Below are 21,816 nucleotides of genomic sequence, written 5' to 3'. Positions count from 1 at the left end.
GCCATAGAGAAGTTCGAATGGACTGTATCCCACTCCCTCCTGAGGGACTTCTCTATATGCAAAGAGAAGGCATGGCAGTAGAAGATCCCACTTTTTCTTAAGGGGGTCATCTAAAGCTTCTATCATGCTCTTCATGGTTCTGTTAAACCTTTCTACTAATCTATTTGTCTGAGGGTGGTAGGCTGTTGAGAACTTGTAGGTAACGCCACAGTTTTTCCACATGGCCTTCATGTAGCGGGACATAAAATATGACCCCCTGTCGGATATTACCTCCTTAGGAAACCCAACCCTGGTAAAAATACCAAGGAGGGCCTTAGCCACAGCCGGAGCTGTAACAGTCCTCATAGGAATTGCTTCAGGGAACCTAGTAGCATGGTCTACTACAACAAGTATAAACCTGTTGCCTGAAGAAGTTGGAGGATCAAGGGGACCAACAATGTTGATTCCTACCCCCTGAAATGGTACCCCCACCACAGGGAGAGGCACTAAAGGTGCCACGCTCTTGGAACCACTTTTACCAGAAGTTTGGCAAGTGTGACAACTCTTGCAATACTTATCTACCTCCGCCCCCTATTTTAGCGCAATAAAAGTAGAAAGAGAGCCTTTCCTTGGTCTTCTTGAAGCTCAAGTGACCAGCCAAAGGTATCTCACGGGCTAGTTGCAAGAATTGGAGTCTGTTCGCTTGGAGCACTACAAGTCTCTTGTAGTATCCAGGGGTTGACTCTGTTGGTTCACTATAGAAGAGGCCATCTTCCCAGTGTAACCTATTCTTCCCAGGCTCTTGCCCTTCAAGCTGAGAAGTTGCCTGGTGGCGAAGACCTTCCAGAGTTGGACATTCTCTTTGTCCCTTCCTGAAGTCTGCCCTTTGGGGTCCACCTTCTGCCAGTAAAGACTGCAGCTCCGGATGGTACACAGGGTCAAGATCTCCAATGAGTTCCTGGCCTCCTACTAGATCTGAGTCCTCAGGCTCTAGTTCAACCACACAGGGTTGTACCTCACTCTCAGCCTCAGCTGGAGGAGGAATCACAGGTGTGATTTTTGACAACCTAGGAGATTTCCTGGTTGGCAGTACTGGAGTGCTCTCTGCTGGTTTCTTCTTTGAAGCCTTGGGTTTCCCCTTTGCCTCTGGTTGCTTGGAAATAGCAGTTAGTAACTCCAGTGGAGTAGGAGTGATTTCTTTTCCCATCATCTCCTCAGGAGAGCCTCTCAAGGTCCTCTCCCTTGCAGGTCTGGTAAGCTCCTGTAATCTCTTACTAGGAGGTCTGGGAGTACTTGACACTACTCCCAGGTCTTTCAGATCATTGCCCAACAGCACCCTTCCTGGTACTTCAGATTGTACACTCACAGGTATCCTGACAGTCATTTCATTGCACTGGATGAGAGCTGGTAATTGTGGAAGCATATGCACAGGCCCTCCAGCTAACTTGGTGAGGCGTTTGGGTGCCTTAGCAACATCCTCCACCTTAAAAAAAGATGTGTCCACCACAGTTATGCTGGCCCCAGTGTCTCTAAAGGCAGGAGTCTCCTGACCATTGACCTGGACAATGTCTTTATACTACTCTTTAGTATTAGGAGGGATAGAATTATACACATCTAAATTATGTTGTTCCCACAACCCTAGGGATACTAAAGATACACTAGCTGAGACTCCAATGGGGTCTTCAGCTAGTAGTTGAAAGTTGCCACTGACCATATGTACTTCCTCCTCTGGAGCGAAGGCTAAGGAGACAGTGTGGACCCCTGAAAGTTTACCCTTACATCTGGGATCCCCTTTCACATGATCAGTAGAGCCACAAACATAACATTTCCCAAATGTCTTTATGAATGGTGGCTTGTTCTGACCTCCTTCTGGTTTGGGACTAGAAGGTACACTAGCCTGATTAGGTTTCCCTTGTGGCTTACCCATTATCTTTGTTTCTTTCTTAGGCTGCTTTCCCTCATCCTTTTTCTGAGTTATCCCTGAATCCTTGTGAGTAGCCCTGTTGGCAACCCACAAGTCAGCAGCCTTAGCTAGCTTCTTAGAATCAAATTCTTTTGAATCAGCCAAGTGCTGTCTGAGCTCAGGAGAGCAGGCATCATAGATAGACTCCATCATAACAAGATTTCTCATTCCTTCATAAGTGTTAACTCTGTAACCCCTAATCCATCCCACTAAGTTCTTAAAACATTCATTCACCCAAGTAGCCCAAGGGGTACTATCATGCTTTTTGAGGGTCCTAAACCTCTTAAGGTACTGGGAAGGAGTCTTCCCAAATCTAGCTTTCAAAGCTATCTTTATACATTCATAATCCATCCTATCCACCTCCCCCAACTCCATTACCACATCAGATGCAACAGGGGGAGCCTAGAGAATAACCAGGGGATCACCTGATTCCCAGTGATATCCTGGAGCCCATGATAATATTCAAACATAGCAACCCAATCTAATACATCCAACTTCGGTTCATACATACCCACAATCTCTTTAGGCATCCAGAGTCTTTTTGGACTGGAAGATCTAGAGGATTCGGGGAGAGAAGTATTTTCCAAAGACAATTTCTTCATCTCAAGCTCATCGTTGAGCTCCATTTCTTTGAGCCTTAGTTCTTGATGTCTCTGTTCAGTTTGGGCACTACTTCTTTTGAATTCTAGTTCAAGTCTCATTTTTTCTAGTGAGATAAATTCAGGACTTAATGTGGGACCTGGTAAGGGTCCAGGAGCCACAGGCTGAGGCCTTTAAGCAGGTAGAGGACCAGAGGGGGTGACATTGTTATCCTCCTCTTCCTCATCTCTCTCAACAATAATATCTTCAACATTATCCTCATTACTGTTTGCTACATTTGCTGGAGTAGTAGGGCCTACAGCACCACTATCCAGACTTTGTTTCACTAACAGTCTATCAATAATTTCTGTTTTCTTGCCTTTGACAGGAAGACCTTTCTGTCTGCACAAATCTTTAAGATAATCAGCAGTTTTAGATAGAAGGGTCCTCTGACTATCACTTTCCATACTTGACTTTGTTAAAAGAAACTTTTTGTGATTGTTAACCTTGTGGTTAATTGAACCAAGGTACTAGTAGCACACTAAAATGTAAATCCAATACTTTTATCCTCACCGCTGTACACCAGTGTTAGGCAGAATCCTGTGCAGTTCCCTTAGGGAGCACTACAGAAGATTAAGACTACAGGTGAGAGCAATAAATCCCCTTTGGTATCAGTCTGTACCACAAAGATTTAGTTGGTAGCTGTGGCTAAGCAGTCAGACTTATCTCAAGAGGGAGATGAGCAGTATTCAGGGTTTACACAATAGGTATTACATGACTATGGCACAAGGAAACACTGACCAAAGCTTTGTATGAAAAAGAGAATATATAGATTTATTTTATACACATCTAGTTCAATACATAAATCACAGCTGATAAAGCAAGTTAAGTTTAGTCAAGGAAAGTATATACAACTCCCTAGTCAATTGTAGACAAGTTTGCGGTAGAGTGAAAACTGAGCAAACGGCACCGTGAAAACCAACTACAAATGGCACTCTAGAAATTTAGCGAAAGGGAGGGAAAGTACAAGTTAAACTGAAATATCTTCAGACAGCTCCTAGTTACATTCCCTGAAGTTTTGTGAACAAGTAATGCACAGTAATACTTTAGCAGAAAGATAAGTATTTGAAAACTGAGCAAAATGGCACTTCACAAGTTAAAACAGTAGGAAGGAAGAGGGGTTTAGAAGATTCAGGTGCATCAATACATTTCTCATTGAGAATCAATCTACTGAGAGCAGATCTAACAAATCAGCCAGAGTCAATAGGCCTGAGCCAGAGTCAGTGGTACAGGACCAAGAGCTTAGGAGCAAAAATGTTCTTGTAGCTGCAGTCAAGTCTTTAGTTAACGAATTTTGAAAAGGTAGATGCAGGGCGAAAGAGAATGTTAGAAGAAAGGGCGGCCAACCCAACAAGTAGTTAAAGGATTTAAAACACCTTTAGGGCTACCACGCAGAAAGGGAGGCCTGGCGGAACAAAGTACCTTTGAATGAAGAAGAGGCTCCTGCGGTGGCCGTTGTTCCTTGTAGTTCCTGCAGTTCGGGGATCCAGCAGAGGAAGAGAGGCTCTCATCGTGGAGGAAGGTTTGAGTTTCTGCACTACCAATTGATGAAACCAGCCGCGGTGCTGCCCAACGAAAAAAAGGTACGCTCTTTTAAATCGCGGTCCGGGTGGATGGCTGCCTGGCTATCCAGCCTCCAAGTGCTGGGCACTGGCGCTTCGACCAAGGCAGGTCCGAAGAAGCAATTGAACTGGTTGGTCCCACCAGCTCAAGGGAAGAAGGCTCTTGCGAAGAAGATCTCCTCTCATCGTGTGGAAGAAAAGCGGTGAGACACTGCAGCAGGGCTTCACCGGTGGTGCAGGTGCTGAAGATGTCTATGGCTTCTCTCCCCTTCGGTTCCGTAGTTTCAGCGGCAATGTCTTGCTCTCCCAGTCCTCAGGACCCTGCTTTTATGCAAAAAGACCCCCATTCATACAGCCTAGCTGTCACTCATACAGTGGAGTGGTCATCTTGGCGGGAGACCCTCCAGCCTATCAGGATAGAGTGCGACATGGGTTGTGAAGGCAACCCTGTCCAGGGGGCCAACTCCCCCTCCCACACAATGGACCCACCCCAGACTCAGTGGCGCCGAAAGGAGGGCTTTTTGACAGAAGCCCACCAAAAGGATGAACAAAGGATCCCCGACCTGGGTTAGGAGTTTAGAGTAAGACATGAGAAAGAATTTATTTTAATGTTCTGGCAAATAAAACCTACCAGATGGGGGAGAGAAAATCCCATAGGCATTAAACACAAAAATAGCCTAGAACACACATAGAAAAATGCCTAAGAGTGGGAAAAAGAGTCTCACTCTTAGCAGGTAAAAAGAAACAAACCCTTCAATCCAGCAAAGCTGCTGGGGGACTCTATAGGTAAGGGAAATTAGCCATAGAATGAGAATTCTCCCTAACATACTGACAGAGCAGGATTCCTATCCTCCTTATTTTCTGGATTAAGGCCTGGTTTATTTAAAATACTTTCCTCAGAGTTGGATTTCATCATATATATTTCCTGTAGAAGTTGTTTAGCTGAGGATTGCCTAATTAACTAATACAGGTTTATTGCTAGGTAATAGGTGCCTGTTTTCTGTAGGGATTGGGCTAATTAAAGGGACCTCCTTTTGAGCAGGTTCAGGACCTTGGGATCCCTCTCCAAACTCAGTCTGCTCTGACTTGCCAATAGGTTCCTTCCCTGTGGGGGGCCTTAACTGATCACCTAGAGGTGCAGCGTTCGTCTGACCAACCATGCAAACCTCCTCCAAATTATTTTGGAGGGACTTTCTTGTTCTTATGTATGGCAATTTTCAAAGGAATAGCAATTTCCCCTTCCTTAATAGCCTCTTGCTGTATAGCCTACAATTCCCCCTTATCTTCCACAGCCTTTATGTCAGGAGTGGCAGTGCCATTATCTAGCACAGTAATTTCCCTCAAGTTCTTAAGACCCTCTAAACTGTTTACAAATGGCGTGCTTCCCTTTGAAGAGATTTCCTTTGGAAATACCAAATTCTTAAAGAATTTGTTAGGTATTGAATTAATTTTCCTAATGTTTTTTTTGTTTTTTTGATTGGTTTCAGATGCTTTTTGCCTATCGGGAACTTTCTTTTAATCGGGGAGTCTTCTTTAGTTAAATCAACCACCTCAGCATTCTTGATTATATTAGGGGTCCCCGTTTCACCGGGAATATTGTCTTGTTCGACTTCTTTACCCAACTGTAAGTCTATGATTACTGCGGATTTTACTGCAAATGAAGGTGCCAAAGGGACCAGAGTGCCATTCAGTTTCCCCGAAAAATCGCATTTAGGCTCTATGATTACTGTTTCTTTGCCCATATTTCCCAACGGACTAACCTGGCCACCTGTGGAAATCACTGGAAGGCAGGGTAAGAGGATTTGCGGTTTAGATGGAGAATTATCCTCCCTCATTAGCCACATCAGTTCTTCACATCTGTCTATGCCTTGAAGCCTCGTGTATATTTCAGTAAGCATTTGGGAATGTGATCTTACTTCTGCCCATATGTTATCATATAAGCTGATGAAGGAGCTAAGCACCATATTTAACGCAGATACTGTTGGTTGTGTAAGTCTGATCCTTTCCTCAGCTTCCCTTAATGTATGATGTAAAATTGGGTCACTTAAGTTATCATTTGTAGACTCAGGTAATAGGCCCCTTTCCTTTAACCAGTTTTGCTTTACAGTATATTCATCAATGAAGTTAGTGAGTTCAGTGGGGGATCCCTTATAGGAGGTATCACAAGTCTGTTGGGTAACGCTATTTATTTCTGATACTCTAGATTCTAGATTATTCTCAGCCAACGCTTTATCTGCACATTCCATGATACTAATCCTTGTGCGAGATTTCCTCAACCTCCAGTTTTTTTGCCACTTCAGTTTAGTGTGTATAATCCAAACTAGCCACTGGTAATGATAAGGGCAATGATCTTATCTCTGTACTCGTTGCAGTTCTTTTACCGAAGTAATTTGTTATTTTTTTGCCAGGTATTGGTTCTCCCGTTTTATTTTTGTAGAGTTTATATTTGGGGTTACTCAATGGAGGTTTCATCATTGGAGTTTTGAATAGGCTGTCTACATGTAGTGAGACCTCTGAAGTGGCCTCTTTACTAAGGGGAGATTTCCCCTGTACTCCCTGTCCCAATTTGGGTGTAATCTTAGGGAATGGATCTAGCACCGAAACTTTAGGTGGAGCGGTTACCATAGTCTTTTTAGTATCTACACTTACTGCATGCTTGCTGTCCTTACTATCAGGGACTTGTAATGTTGACTTAGTTCCATATAAGGGTTCTGAGGAATTGGTTTTCTGTTCACCCCTCGTGGAGGTAGGCACGGTGGTTCCGGACAAAGGGTAATTAAGCCCATATGAGTTAAGTGCCCCCTCCTCCCTATGTTCTTTTCTACTAGGGGTAACCTCCCCAATTTCCTCAGACCCTTCCCCCAGGTGCCTAGCTGGGGGGAACCGCTAATCGATCTTCTTGGGCGGCAATAGAAAAGATTTATTTCCCCCATATGTGCAGTTGTTAGGATTTGACTTCAAGGGGGTCCATCCTGATTTTATATTTTTTATCATCTTATCTTGGGAGTATACTTGTGGCTAAGTAGTGGACGGCTCTTTAAGAGCAACCCCTAAATATGAATTAGACTCAGCCATCCCATCTTTGGGCTCATTCCTTTCACCGTTTACTAAGGCATTCTTGGGCGCCTTGTCCACAATCTCCTGCCGGGAATCCATTAAAATAGAGCCCCCTAAAGATCTCTGGAGCTCAATAGTAGCCTCCATAACTGTCTGGCTCCGTAGTCCTTTAGGGGTCATGTAAGTGAATCAACGGTGTCGAAAACTTTAGGTAAAACAAAGTACAGGGCGGGGTATCAGTTTCTCAAAACACCAGAATAGCGTATAACTAACTACTCGCCCAGAAGCCAATAACCTACTCTATATATTTGCCTATAAAATTTTGAATCGATAAAAACAAATCTAAATTTCAGTTAATTAATTATATTTTAAAACATCCACAGTCAAAATACTGAATCAATACTTTACACACAAACCACAGATCATATAGTTCTGGGAAGCAGGATTCAGTAGCTTATAATCATACAACGAGGGAGAATAGAATCGCAGCCCCCAGAATCCATATAAACACTGTATAATACGGCAAAGAATCCTCGGAGGAGAGGGAATCTTGCAGCTCCCCAAAGGTTTCAAGATGCAACTCCACTTTCCAGGATTAGAATTATGAGTTTCCTAAAGTCACAATCAAAGGGAACAGGGTGAGGCACGCCCGACAGCTTAAAGAGCTGCCAGAGTCCGACTCTCCTGCCTCACCCTGTAACCTTAATTCCACTGGGAAGGTGTAGCAAGGAGAATAAATATTCCTTTTAAACTTGAGACTCTTAAGTTAATAGAGTCTACAGTTGATAGGATCTCAGTGGTCGCAGAAAAGAGATTTTGGAATCTTCAGATTAGTCAATCACCACTAGATCAGCAGAGAGCACGTTCCAAAGGTGGTCTACAAAACATGTGGCAGTCTTAAGTGCAGAAACTAACACCTTTTCAGGAATTCCAGAAGTATAGGAAGGTAAGTCGGACAAATTACTTACAGGCTATTAGTGTACGTAGCTCACACTAATGTCCGTTGCAGGTAGAGGGCGCCTCCCGCCAAACAGCGAAACAGAGCGGCGCCAGCCCTTTACGCTCCAGGGCTGAACACCCCAAGGGGAGTAGCCTCGTGCATTTATCCTCATAGCAAATGTGCGGGGCCAAATGCTGTCCCGTTCAGGGGCTGTGAAGAGTGTTAGCAAGCTGTATTACAGCACCCAACTACAGCGTTTCAAGTCACCAGCTGATTGTGTAGCTTTAGCAGTGTTCAGAGTATTTACTCTGACCTCCCCTACACTGGAGAACAGATGGCCCCATCCTTGCTTTCATACAGTGTCTTCCAAGAGAGTTAGAGAGTCTTACATGCTAGGTGACAAGGGCAGGCTGGCCGGGGCAGGGGAATACAATTGAAAAAATAACATTTTTGAGAATCAACTCTTACACCTTGTATTTAAGTCCTGTGATGTGGAAGAGTAGGATTAGGAGAAGTGAAGATTACTGGTAATAAATTGGTGCATTGTCCTGAAATAATATCTGAAACCTTTGCTTCTTTCAACAGAGAGTAGAGCCATCACTGAAACCAAGGAACTGGAAGTGAACATGAGAAGATGAGATATGCAAGGGAATAAGAGATGTGCTACAGAAGATGGGCAGCGCCATTCCATGGAACCTTTACTGAAAGTGCCATCCTCTCGGGAGAGCCCAATGCCCGGCACATCTATGAGGTTCCATAACTAGTGGAAGGCATTTCCCTGCAGCGTTTGTGGGATGTTCTTTACTCACAGGTCCAGTCCAATCGAACACATAAGAGGATAGCTCAGGATAGCTCAGGAGCAACATGTCTGTCTTGGAAGCAAGAAAACGCTGAGCAACGCAGGTTTGAATCCTGGCCCCGCGCTTAGAGACTGGTCTCTGGTATTAAGCACCTAATAAAATATTTATTAATTAATCTCACATGGCTGAGAAACCTTACAAGTGTACAAAGTGCATGAAAAGGTTCAGTCAATTCTCACACCTGATAAGCCATCTCATCGTTCACACTGGAGAGAAGTCGTACACGTGTACAGAATGCAACAAAAGCATGAGTGATTCCTCATCTCTGAGACTCCATCAGAGGACCCATACTGTGGGGAAGCCCTACAAGTGCAAAAAAGTGCACAAAAAGCTTCAGTTATTGCACTATACTGAGCATTCATCATAGAGTCCATAGCGGAGAAAAGCCCTACGAGTGCCCAGAATGCAAGAAAAGTTTCAGCCAATCCTCAAACCTGAGAAGCCATCTCATGATCCACACTGGAGTGAAGCCCTTCAAGTGTACAGAATGCAAGAAAAGTTTCAGCCAATCCTCAAACCTGAGAAGCCATCTCATGATCCACACTGGAGGGAAGCCCTTCAAGTGTACACAATGCAGGAAAAGCTTCAGTCATACCTCAGCTCTGATATACCATCAGAGGATCCATACTGGGATGAAGCCCTACAAGTGCTCAGAGTGCAGGAAAAGCTTAAGTGATTCAACAGTGCTTATCAGCCATCAGAGGATCCATACTGGTGTGAAGCACTACGAGTGCACAGTGTGCAAGAAAAGCTTCAGTAAAACCTCAAACCTGAGAATCCATCTCATGATACACACTGGAGGGAAGCCCTACAAGTGCACAGAATGCAAGAAAATCTTCGGTCATTCCTCATCTTTGAGAATCCACCATAGGACCCATACCGGGGAGAAGCCCTATAAGTGCACAGAGTGCAAGAAAAGCTTTGGTGATTGCACAGCGCTGAGCAGCCATCAGAGGATCCATACAGGGGTGAAGCCGTACAAGTGCTCAAAGTGCAGGAAAAGCTTCAGTCATTCCACAACTCTGAGAATCCACCAGAGGATCCATTCTGGGTTGAAGCCCTATGAGTGCACAGAGTGCAAGAAAAGTTTCAGTCAATCAACAGATCTAAGAAACCATCTGAGGATCCATACTCGCGAGAAGCCCTACAAGTGCACAGAGTGCAAGAAAATCTTCAGTGCCCCCTCAGCTCTGATACGCCATAAAAGGACCCACACTGGGGTAAAGCCCTTCAAGTGTATAGAATGCAAGAAAAGCTTCTGTCAATCCTCACACCTGAGAAGCCATCTCATGATCCACACTGAGGTGAAGCCCTACAAGTGCCCAGAGTATAAGAAAAGCTTCAGTGATTCCTCAAACCTAAGAAGCCATTTCATGATCCACACTGGAGAGAAGCCCTACAAGTGCGCAGAGTGGAAGAAAAGCTTCAGTCGTTCCTCACACCTGAAAAGTCATCTCCTGATCCACACTGGAGAGAAGCCCTACAAGTGCACAGAGTGTAAGAAAAGCTTCAGTGATTCCTCAAACCTAAGAAGCCATCTCATGATCCACACTGAGGTGAAGCCCTACAAGTGCGCAGAGTGCAAGAAAAGCTTCAGTCGTTCCTCACACCTGAAAAGTCATCTCCTGATCCACACTGGAGAGAAGCCCTGCAAGTCCACAGAGTGCAATAAAAGCTTCAGTATATCCTCAAACCTGAGAGTCCACCAGAGGACCCATACTGGAGGAAGCCCTACAACTTTACAGAATGCAAGGAAAGCTTCAGTGACCCCTAAGCTCTGATACACCATCAGAGGATCCTTACTGGGGTAAAGCCCTACGAGTGTACAGAGTGCAGGAAAAGCTTCAGTCGTTCCTCAGCTATGAGAATTGTAAGGAAGGCATGGTATCAACAGTATGGCAGACACAAGGTATCACAGTTCATGGGTGTTTATTGGAATTTGCACAAGGGGGTGATAAACACCCATCTAAACCTACATCTACAGTTGGGAGCAAGCTACGACCATCAAAATAATAATAATGCAGTCCTAGTGGAGTCTTGTTAAATAAAAAAGGGCCTCTACTAAAAAGAAATGATTGCCAATACTTACCACAAATTTACAAATAATGTGGGGTAATGTTCCTGAAAAAGAAAGAAGCATTCACAAAATGATAAATCAGGATATTTAGGGCGTTGGCCTCAATTTTTTCCCCACGTTTTCAGCACAGGACAAGGCGGTTCACTCGAGCAAAGTACACACTCTGGCTTCTGCAGCATGAGGATACAGTTTCATTTCCACAGTTCAGGACCTTCTTTGTCCAAGCCTTGTTTACTTTTTGCAAGTCTCCTGACTCAGAGGGCCTGGTATACAAAAACAACACAAAAACTTTATTTTCCTTTTCCAGTATTCAATTTGGGTGTTCACCCTGAATCCCCCTCAGCCGGACTTAGACCCTTTTCAAAACAAACATTTTTCGGGTGACTCACGGTTCACCCCGGATCCCCCTCTTCCGGGCTCAGATCCCTTTCTTCCACTCAATTAGTCTCCCTCAGCCGGGCCCAGACCAATTGTTATGTACTTTGAACTATCGAAGAATTTTGAATGTGCACAGGGTTTAGGTCGACCCGTTGCATGATCACTTCAATCTCAATTTCTTTCTCTCACACTCAACATCAGTTGGATACCTAACAGAGACTTTCAAATAAGCACTCACATGGTGCTGGACCACTCTGTGTATGGTATCTGTCCTTGGCCTCCCAATGTTCAATTATAAAGTTCAACTACTTCCTTTGGCTTCCAATTATATTTGCATCGCTCATCCCATACGCCTCACCCACTGTCCTCTTTATACAATGTTTCCGCTTGCAGCCTTGCTTCAAAACAAAAGCTGGTTTGATATCAGTCTCTCTGACTGTGCTGTCTTTTGTAACATCACCTTCTTGTAGGAGCCAAGGACAGTACCACAGCAGCAATCTCTCTTCCCTGCCTTGGTTATCGACGCAGGAGAACCCCGGGTATGTCCGACACACTGTGCAGATTTGATCTGCCTTAGTTCCTGCCCTTTGGTTTCTTACTTTCCAAACTCCTGAAAGTAACAGTCTTTGCAGGTCAAGGGCGCGTCCCTCCTCGCAATCCTCTCTGGTCTCGCCGTCTTTCTCCTTGTATTAAACTGTCATCTTGGAACTGCTGTTTCCTTGTGTGTTTTGCCTCGCTCAGAGTTCACTTTGTTGCTCCGACTTTTATCCTTGTGGGGAAGTGTGGGGAAGTGTGATGGAAGTCAGGTGTGTGTAATGATCTGTAATTGTGTTGGGACATGTCAGGTATACGGCTCTGGTGTTAGTCCGTTGTCGCTCACAGTGAACTGCCCGTGAGAAAGTGTTTGTGTCGGGAAAGGGGGGGGGGCGGGTTGAGTTCCTAGGTATCCTACATGGTAGGGTGGGGGAAAAGGTGTTACAAGGAAGGGGATACCGCGTCTCACCCTCCGATATCCCACTTCCACTCCCTGAAGACCCCTCATCCAGGTGATCCTCCTGCACTGGTCCACCCCCAGGAACTGGATCCAAAAGCGAAGGCCGTGTCCTGGCCACCTGGATGACAGAGTGCAAGAAAAGCTTCAGTGACTCCTCAGCTCTAATCATGCATCAGAAGATTCATTCTTTTAAAAAGACTGGAGGTCCACCTAGTGTTTAGGAGATCTTTGAAGACCTTACTGTTCCCATAGATGCCACGTGGAGAGATGTTGTGAATGTGATCCTGTCAGTGATTAGGGCTTCACTAATAGTACAACTAAATATTACACTCTTGAGAAGAATAGACGAACACCGCACAAGTGTTGACAGACACAAACATTGAATAAAAGAGATACAATCACAGCAACATTCAGGACCTGGCAGCAGGAGATGAATCGGACAATTACATTTATTAGTTGAACGTTTAAAAGCATAAAAATGGCTCAAATACGGCACAGCAGAAGTAATTATTAAGAGGCGAATGACAACTTAAATACAAAATACAATCTCATTCCCTTGGCAACAATGAATATAATTAAAGAATTGTCACATGCAGAGCAGACTTGACGTTACTCTAAGCATCTCTGAAAGGCATAATGACAACCAAAGTCCTGAAAAAGATTAAGATAAAAAGCGAAGGAGAATTCCGCATGAACTTCATTGCATTTAAAGACAAAATCAAGATCCTTCAAGAAGCAGAAAAGTTAGACAGTCCTACAGAGTCACAGTCCCGTGCTCGGAAAACTAGAAAAGAAAGGTGCAGCAATTATGAAAACTCCCCCCGGCGGCCAGCAAAGTAGTTACAATTGCTGTGCCTTTAATTTTACATTTTCTGTGCTTCCCTTTGCTTAGGGAGAACAGAAAATGTAGAATGAGAGTCAAGGCAGCTTCCTCTCTTCATGATGAACTCCCAGTAGGGGGCTTTGCTTGATTATTGCCACCAGAGCAGAGTTTAACATGAACAGAGGAGGCTGCTTCATTTCACAAAATTGATTCCCCCATGTCAAAACCTTGAGCCTCATTTGCCCAAAAATTTACATAGGAACTTTCTTTAAAAATATTTAGTATATATATATTTTATTATGGCCCATCTTTTGAGACAATAACTTTTTTAAGTGAACTTCCTCTTTAATGCAGTAATTACCCATAGTAACACTGAGTCAACACCAACCTGGCCAACAACATGAAACCTGATACCTCACATCCCTTATTGATATTGTCCTGTTCACTATGCCCTTGTCTACATGGGATGCGCTCTGATGCCCGCGGGCTGCAGCGCTTTAAAAATATATAAATAAATAAAAATAAATAATAACCGATTTATCTACAGTGCATACAGTGCACCCTGGGATAGCTGTGGGCAGGATGCATGGCCATATAGAATGCACACCTGCTACCTGCAATGTGTACGATGCACCCTGGGGTAGATGTGGACAGGATGCATATCCATATAGAATGCACACCTGCCTACCTTTAATGTGTTCAATGGACCCTGGGGTACATGTGGACAGGATACACATCCATATAGAATCCACACCTGCCTACCTGCAATGTGTGCAATGCACCCTGGGATAGACATGGACATTCTACATATCCATATAGAATGCACAACTGCCTACCTAAAATGTTCACAATGCACCCTGGAGTACATGTGGACAGGATACACATCCATATAGAATGCACACCTGCTACCTGCAATGTGTACGATGCACCCTGGGGTAGATGTGGACAGGATGCATATCCATATAGAATGCACACCCATCTACCTGCAGTGCATACAGTGCACCCTGGGATAGGCATGGACAAGCTACATATCCATATAGAATGCACAACTGCCTACCTAAAATGTTCACAATGCACCCTGGAGTACATGTGGACAGGATACACATCCATATAGAATGCACACCTGCCTACCTGCAATGTGTACAATGGACCCTGGGGTAGATGTGGACAGGATACACATCCATATAGAATGCACACCTGCCTACCTGCAATGTGTACAATGGACCCTGGGGTAGATGTGGACAGGTTATACATCCTTATAAAATGCACACATGTCTAGCTCCAATGTGTACAATGCACCCTGGGGTAAATGTGGACAGAATACACATCCATATAGAATGCACACCTGTCTACCTGCAATGTGTACAATGCACCCTGCGGTAGATGTGGGCAGGATACACATTCATATAAAATTCTCACCCGTCTACCTGCGCCGACGCTGGGAGTAGGCTGGAGCCCCCCCCCGCCACCAGCGCTACGCACAGGATCTCCAGCGACCAAGTTATGGGAATCTAATTTCTACCGGCAGCCCATACAATCATCGCCGGATCATCCGTAATTGAAATTACTGAATCCCAACTATCCTGCTACAATTTGGAAAGGTACTGCGACCTCCGTACCTGGAAACTCGTACTCCTTCCCATTGATCACCATTATTGTCAACATGCTCAATGGCCGCCGAAGCGCCATCCACATAAGCAGAACGGCTGACCTCAGGCGACGCAGCACCTGATTGGCCTCCGCACCCTACTTCCGCTTCCAGTCATCACCGGCAGGTGGAAGCCGGCCGTCTCGCCCAAGGACTGTATCCATAAGGGACTGTCTGTGTCTGTCCATGTCGGACGTGCCGACTGCCAGTCTATATGCAGCCCTGGTCTCGTTTTCTGCACCCGTGAGTAAACTGTTACTTGTTATCGTCCAATCTGAATTGCAGCCCTGCTGCATACCCACTCCCCTGTATTCTCAACGTGTTACCCCCTGAATAACCCCGAACTCGTAACCACAAGCGGACTGTACTGACCCTGCACGCCCATCAGCACAACTACCTACGTATCGCTGAACATTGACCTTGGCATTGCTGAACTCTCTAAACTTCAATGCATAAGCACAGATACCACACATGACCCGCTCGATCCCGCTACTGCTACTACATTTAGCAAAACGTTTGCCTTTCCATTACGTATACATCTGCATTGTTATTACACGTGATTATTGGACACATCCCTGCTACTTATTTTACTGTTTCATGGTAATGCAGGTAATATGCCTACCAATCCCCATACATAACACCTTTTGGCAATCCAAATTGGCACCCCATTGTGTTATAAGGCACCTAGCTGGTCGCCGCTCATTAACGCAAGTGTTAACCTGTCGGCAATTATCTGAAATGTAATTGTCTTCTGTCTTTTTGGTGACAAACTGCTTACAGCCACATGTACACCATCTGTTAAGCCCTGGGATACTGCTCACTATGTTAACTGCATTGCTACTGATCATGTTCCCCTATTGCATAGTCAATAACTGCACACCCTGTACAGGAAATGCCTTTGTACCTTTAGGCAATGGACTCACTAAATTAGGCTGTCCTAGGCATCACCTCATTCCTTGCCTAACGCCATTCCTACCTGCAATACCTGCCTTCCATCACACCCCCAGCCCTGCAGCTTCTCAAACACTGTCGAGAGCCCTAGTACTCACGAGCCAACGCCCACCCATAGTTCATCTATACCCCATGATCTCTTGATCTTTCGTCCAAAGGCTACTAAACCCATTCTGGGTGCTCCTCGCTTATACAGACTAAGAGCACGGACTAAGCCATGGATAATACATCCACTTGGCCTCACCTTATCAGAGCCCAAGACCACCCTAAGTATTACTCGACTCAAAGACCTCTCAACTGTAGTACCTACCTCTTCCAAACCTATCCCAAATGGAATCAGACAACTGAGATTAAGATCTCGGACCAAACCAGCTACCACAGGTCTGTTAACTTTTAATACTAACCAGACACATCATCTTAAGCCGCCCCTAGATCAAAATCGCCCACCTCCCAATCAAAACCCCACTCAATCTGTACAGCCACACAGCACTAGTAAACCATCTCTCCCAGAACTTACCAATACAATCAAATGTGCACTCATTAATGCACGCTCATTGGGAGCACATGCAATAGAGATTCATGACCACATCATTGACCTTAAATTAAACCTCCTAGCTGTAACAGAAACCTGGCTACACCAAGCCTCGGGCCCTCTCCTGTCTGTAGCATTGCCACCCGGCTTCAATATTCACAGGACCGACAGAGTCACATCTCAAGGCGGTGCAGTGGCAATTATAGCAAAAGATAATCTCCTCATTAGATCCTGCCCATTGGAACAAATAGATGGATATAAACTCCTGCTAACTAAAATAACAACTGACCATAACACTACCATAAATACTCTGCTCATCTATAGATCTCCTAACAAAAATTCTATCCCCGACATTGACACCCCACTATTCCTCATGCCACTTCTTAAACCAAATACTAAATGTATTATTCTTGGCAATTTAAATTTAGGATTTAACGATCAAACAGATAACAAAGCCTACTCATTCCTTGAAGCAATCACTGATATGAAGTTCAGTGATTGCTCACAAAAGCACTGAACATATCAATGTCCCCCCTCATATTCAAGAAGGACCCTTGACTGGGTACTCACGGTTAACACCCTAATAACCATTGATTCTATCCTCCCATTATTTTGGTCAGACAATCAAAGCATTAATTTTACTATAAACTGCTTAGGCAGAACTAAAGATATCACAAACAACCTGGAAACCTTTGAAACGAGAAACACCCGCAAACTTACTGCCAATTCTCTCTCATCTATCATCACAAACAATCTCCAAATTAGTGGACCCAACTCCAAAAAGCCCACTCTGCTTGCAGATATATACCAGAACTGCCTCACAATAGACATGGTGGCCCCCATAACCTCTAAAAATCGTAAAACCGTAAAAAGCTAATTTTATTGGTTCAATGAAGACCTAGTAGTCAAGACGTACCAAACAGTCCCTGGAATACCTACATAAAAAAATCCCAATTTAGACATCAAAAATGCCTTTAAATCAGCTAACAGTATATGTAAATCAGCTATCACCAGGCACACAGCCAATGCTTACAATACCAGGATCGCCAATGCTAATTCTGATGCCAAAGAACTCTTTAACATACTCAGAGAGTTAGAGAACCCCACACCTAACTCCACCCCATCCAATGCTCGCAAAGATTGGTGTACCACAATCCAAAAAGGCCTAGCCTCTAAGATTGACTTACTTCAAACCAAAATGAATAAAAAACAGAAATTGCTAGCAGATAACACCAGCACTACCAACACCCCTAAAGTGATAACTCCTAATGCTATCTCACCCTTTCACTTTACTCCAGTCACCCAGGACCAAGTACTAATAACCATAACTAAGCTAAAAGCCTCTAACTGCAAAGGCGATCAATTCCCTGCCCACCTAGTCAAACTTTGTGCACCCACCCTCACCCCTCTCATCACTGATTTCATCATTGCCTCTTTGAGCTCCATCCTGGTACCTAGCAGCATCAAAGAAGCATGGGTTACCCTGCTACTAAAAAAAAACACCCTCGGCCCAACTGTCCCCACTAACTACCGTCCCATTACCACAGTTCCCTTCTTGTTAAAAATGATTGATAAAATAGCCTACACCCAAATTCTGGACCACCTAGAACAAAACCAACTACTAGGTACTAGACAATCAGGATTCCGCCCTAACCATAGCACAGAAACAGCCCTCCTTGATCTCAAAATCCAGATGGATGCTATCGGAGATTCAGGGTAACTATGTATTCTCCTGCTATTAGATCTATCGCCAGCATTTGACCTTGTAGACCACGATAAACTCTTCACCACCCTAGCCAATGACTTTGGTTTCTTTAACGAAGCAACATGTTGGATGAAATCCTTCCTAGTGGACCGCACCTCCAGAATCTGTATAGGTAAAGAAGCAGCAGACCCCATGCCAGTCCCATTAGGTGTACCCCAAGGCTCCAGCCTCTCCCCCACTCTATGCAACGCCTATACTAAACTCCTTTGCGCAGCGTTGGATAATATGGGTGTCATCTATACCAATTTTGCCGATGACACCCAAATACTCATTCCACTTTCTGGGAACTACGTGTCAGACATCATCCTAATAAATAACATCTATGCAATCATACAGAATTGGATGGCCCTAAACAGTCTTTGTCTTAATGATGAGAAAACTGAGATTCTCATTGTGGGCTCACCTGCTAAAATCAATGCCCTCCATCCGGACTACAACTCAATCAAAATCGATGGCTCCATTATACCCGTACTTAAACAAGTTAAAACCCTTGGTGTCTACCTCGATGCCAACCTATCCATGACAAAGCACACCAATGCCCTAGCTTCATCTACCTCCTATACAGCCAAACTCATAGCCCTTAGCTGCCAGTTCCTCACTCCAGCCAATTGTCTTACACTAGCTAGAGCCCTAATACTTTCCAAGGTTGATTACTGTAATGGTCTTCTATTAGGTACTTCAAAGGCAAATCTAGCCAAACTCCAACTTATCCAAAACAAAGCCCTTTGAGCTTCTTTAGGATTAAGAAAATCAGGCCACATCTCTCACATTAGAAGAGAGGCTCACTGGCTGGCAATCAAAGCTAGAATCACATTCAAAGCCCTATGTATTACACACAAATGTATTAACAATACAGCACCTAGATACCTCAACAAATCCATTACAAAAAAACTTGCAAACAGAACTTTAAGATCAAATGCTGAATCTCTCCTGGCCATCCCACGTTATAAGAGCAGTAGGGCTGGAGGAACTTGCTTCCCAGTATTGGCACCCACTCTCTGGAATACCCTCCCCATTAATCTGAAAAACGAATCCTCTTTCCCCATCTTCAAGAAAGCACTAAAAACTTGGCTATTTAACACAGACTAACTTAGTGCGTCTACATCCCAGAGTCCCCCTCCTCCGGTCCCCCACCTGTGATCGGTTTAATTGCCAACACCAAATGCATACTGCTTGTACTATGTTGCTTTCATTTTGATTGTGATTAAAACTGCTCACTAACTCATGTGGAACTATTATCTTGCTTGTATGTTATCTTGAATAATGATTGCAATTATTTCCCGAATTGTCTGTAACTACGTCGTGATACGCTAGGGTCTGGGCGTATAATAAATGTAATAAATAAATAAATTAAATTAATAAATGCATACAATATCCTACATATCCATATAGAATGCATAGTGCACCCTGGGGTAGACGTGGACATCCTACATATCCAATGTGTTCAGTGCACCTTGGGGTAGACGTGGACATCCTACATATCCACAGAGAATGCACACCTGGGGCGGACGTGGACATCCTACATATCCACATAGAATGCACACCTGACTGCCTGCAATGTGTACAGTGCACCCTGCGGTGGACGTGGACATCCTACATATCCACATAGAAAGCACACCTGACTGCCTGCAATGTGTACAGTGCACCCTGGGGTAGACGTGGACATCCTACATATCCACATAGAATGCACACCTGACTGCCTGCAATGTGTTCAGTGCACCCTGGGGTAGACGTGGACATCCTACATATCCACATAGAATGCACACCTGACTGCCTGCAGTGTGTACAGTGCACCCTGGGGTAGACTTGGACATCCTACATATCCACATAGAATGCACATCTGACTGCCTGCAGTGTGTACAGTGCACCCTGGGGTAGACGTGGACATCCTACATATCCACATAGAATGCACACCTGACTGCCTCCACACAGAATGCACACCTGTCTGCCTGCAGTGTGTACAGTGCACCCTGGGGTGGACGTGGACATCCTACACATCCATACAGAATGCACACCTGTCTGCCTGCAGTGTGTACAGTGCACCCTGGGGTGGACGTGGACATCCTACACATCCATACAGAATGCACACCTGTCTGCCTGCAGTGTGTACAGTGCACCCTGGGGTGGACGTGGACATCCTACACATCCATACAGAATGCACACCTGTCTGCCTGAAGTGTGTACAGTGCACCCTGGGGTGGACGTGGACATCCTACACATCCATACAGAATGCACACCTGTCTGCCTGCAGTGTGTACAGTGCACCCTGGGGTGGACGTGGACATCCTACACATCCATACAGAATGCACACCTGACTGCCTGCAGTGTGTTCAGTGCACCCTGGGGTAGACGTGGACATCCTACAAATCCATACAGAATGCACACCTGACTGCCTGCAGTGTGTTCAGTGCACCCTGGGGTAGACGTGGATATCCTACACATCCATACAGAATGCACACCTGACTGCCTGCAGTGTGTTCAGTGCACCCTGGGGTAGACGTGGACATCCTACACATCCATACAGAATGCACACCTGACTGCCTGCAGTGTGTTCAGTGCACCCTGGGGTAGACGTGGACATCCTACACATCCACACAGAATGCACACCTGACTGCCTGCAGTGTGTTCAGTGCACCCTGGGGTAGACGTGGACATCCTACACATCCACACAGAATGCACACCTTACTGCCTGCAGTGTGTTCAGTGCACCCTGGGGTAGACGTGGACATCCTACACATCCACACAGAATGCACACCTGTCTGCCTGCAGTGTGTTCAGTGCACCCTGGGGTAGACGTGGACATCCTACGTATCCACACAGAAGGCACACCTGACTGCCTGCAGTGTGTTCAGTGCACCCTGGGCTAGACGTGGACATCCTACGTATCCATATAGAATGCACACCTGACTGCCTGCAGCGTGTACAGTGCACCCTGGGGTAGACGTGGACATCCTACGTATCCATACAGAATGCACACCTGACTGCCTTCAGCGTGTACAGTGCACCCTGGGGTAGACGTGGGCATCCTACGTATCCATACAGAATGCACACCTGTCTGCCTGCAATGTGTTCAGTGCACCCTGGGGTAGACGTGGGCATCATACGTATCCATACAGAATGCACACCTGTCTGCCTGCAATGTGTACAGTGCACCCTGGGGTAGACGTAGACATCCTACATATCCAACAGAATGCACACCTGACTGCCTGCAGTGTGTTCAGTGCACCCTGGGGTAGACGTGGACATCCTACGTATCCATACAGAATGCACACCTGACTGCCTGCAATGTGTTCAGTGCACCCTGGGGTAGACGTGGACATCCTACGTATCCATACAGAATGCACACCTGTCTGCCTGCAGTGTGTTCAGTGCACCCTGGGGTAGACGTGGACATCCTACGTATCCATACAGAATGCACACCTGACTGCCTGCAGTGTGTTCAGTGCACCCTGGGGTAGACGTGGACATCCTACATATCCATACAGAATGCACACCTGACTGCCTGCAGTGTGTTCAGTGCACCCTGGGGTAGACGTGGACATCCTACATATCCATACAGAATGCACACCTGACTGCCTGCAGTGTGATCAGTGCACCCTGGGGTAGACGTGGACATCCTACGTATCCATACAGAATGCACTCCTGACT

General features: G+C 45.2%; 1 pseudogene; it reads left to right on the top strand.

The window, feature by feature from the left end:
• Nucleotides 1-9,121: 9,121 nt before the first annotated feature.
• LOC138452685 (zinc finger protein 665-like) overlaps nucleotides 9,122-21,816 on the top strand; it is a 40,765-nt pseudogene continuing 28,070 nt past the window's right edge.

The sequence above is a fragment of the Ambystoma mexicanum genome, chromosome 4p (assembly GCF_040938575.1).
Source record: "Ambystoma mexicanum isolate Mex_15411 chromosome 4p, UKY_AmexF1_1, whole genome shotgun sequence".
Classification (NCBI taxonomy): Eukaryota; Metazoa; Chordata; class Amphibia; order Caudata; family Ambystomatidae; genus Ambystoma; species Ambystoma mexicanum.
The sequence above is the reverse complement of the archived record's forward strand: the minus strand, read 5'-3'. Positions and strand labels throughout refer to the sequence as shown.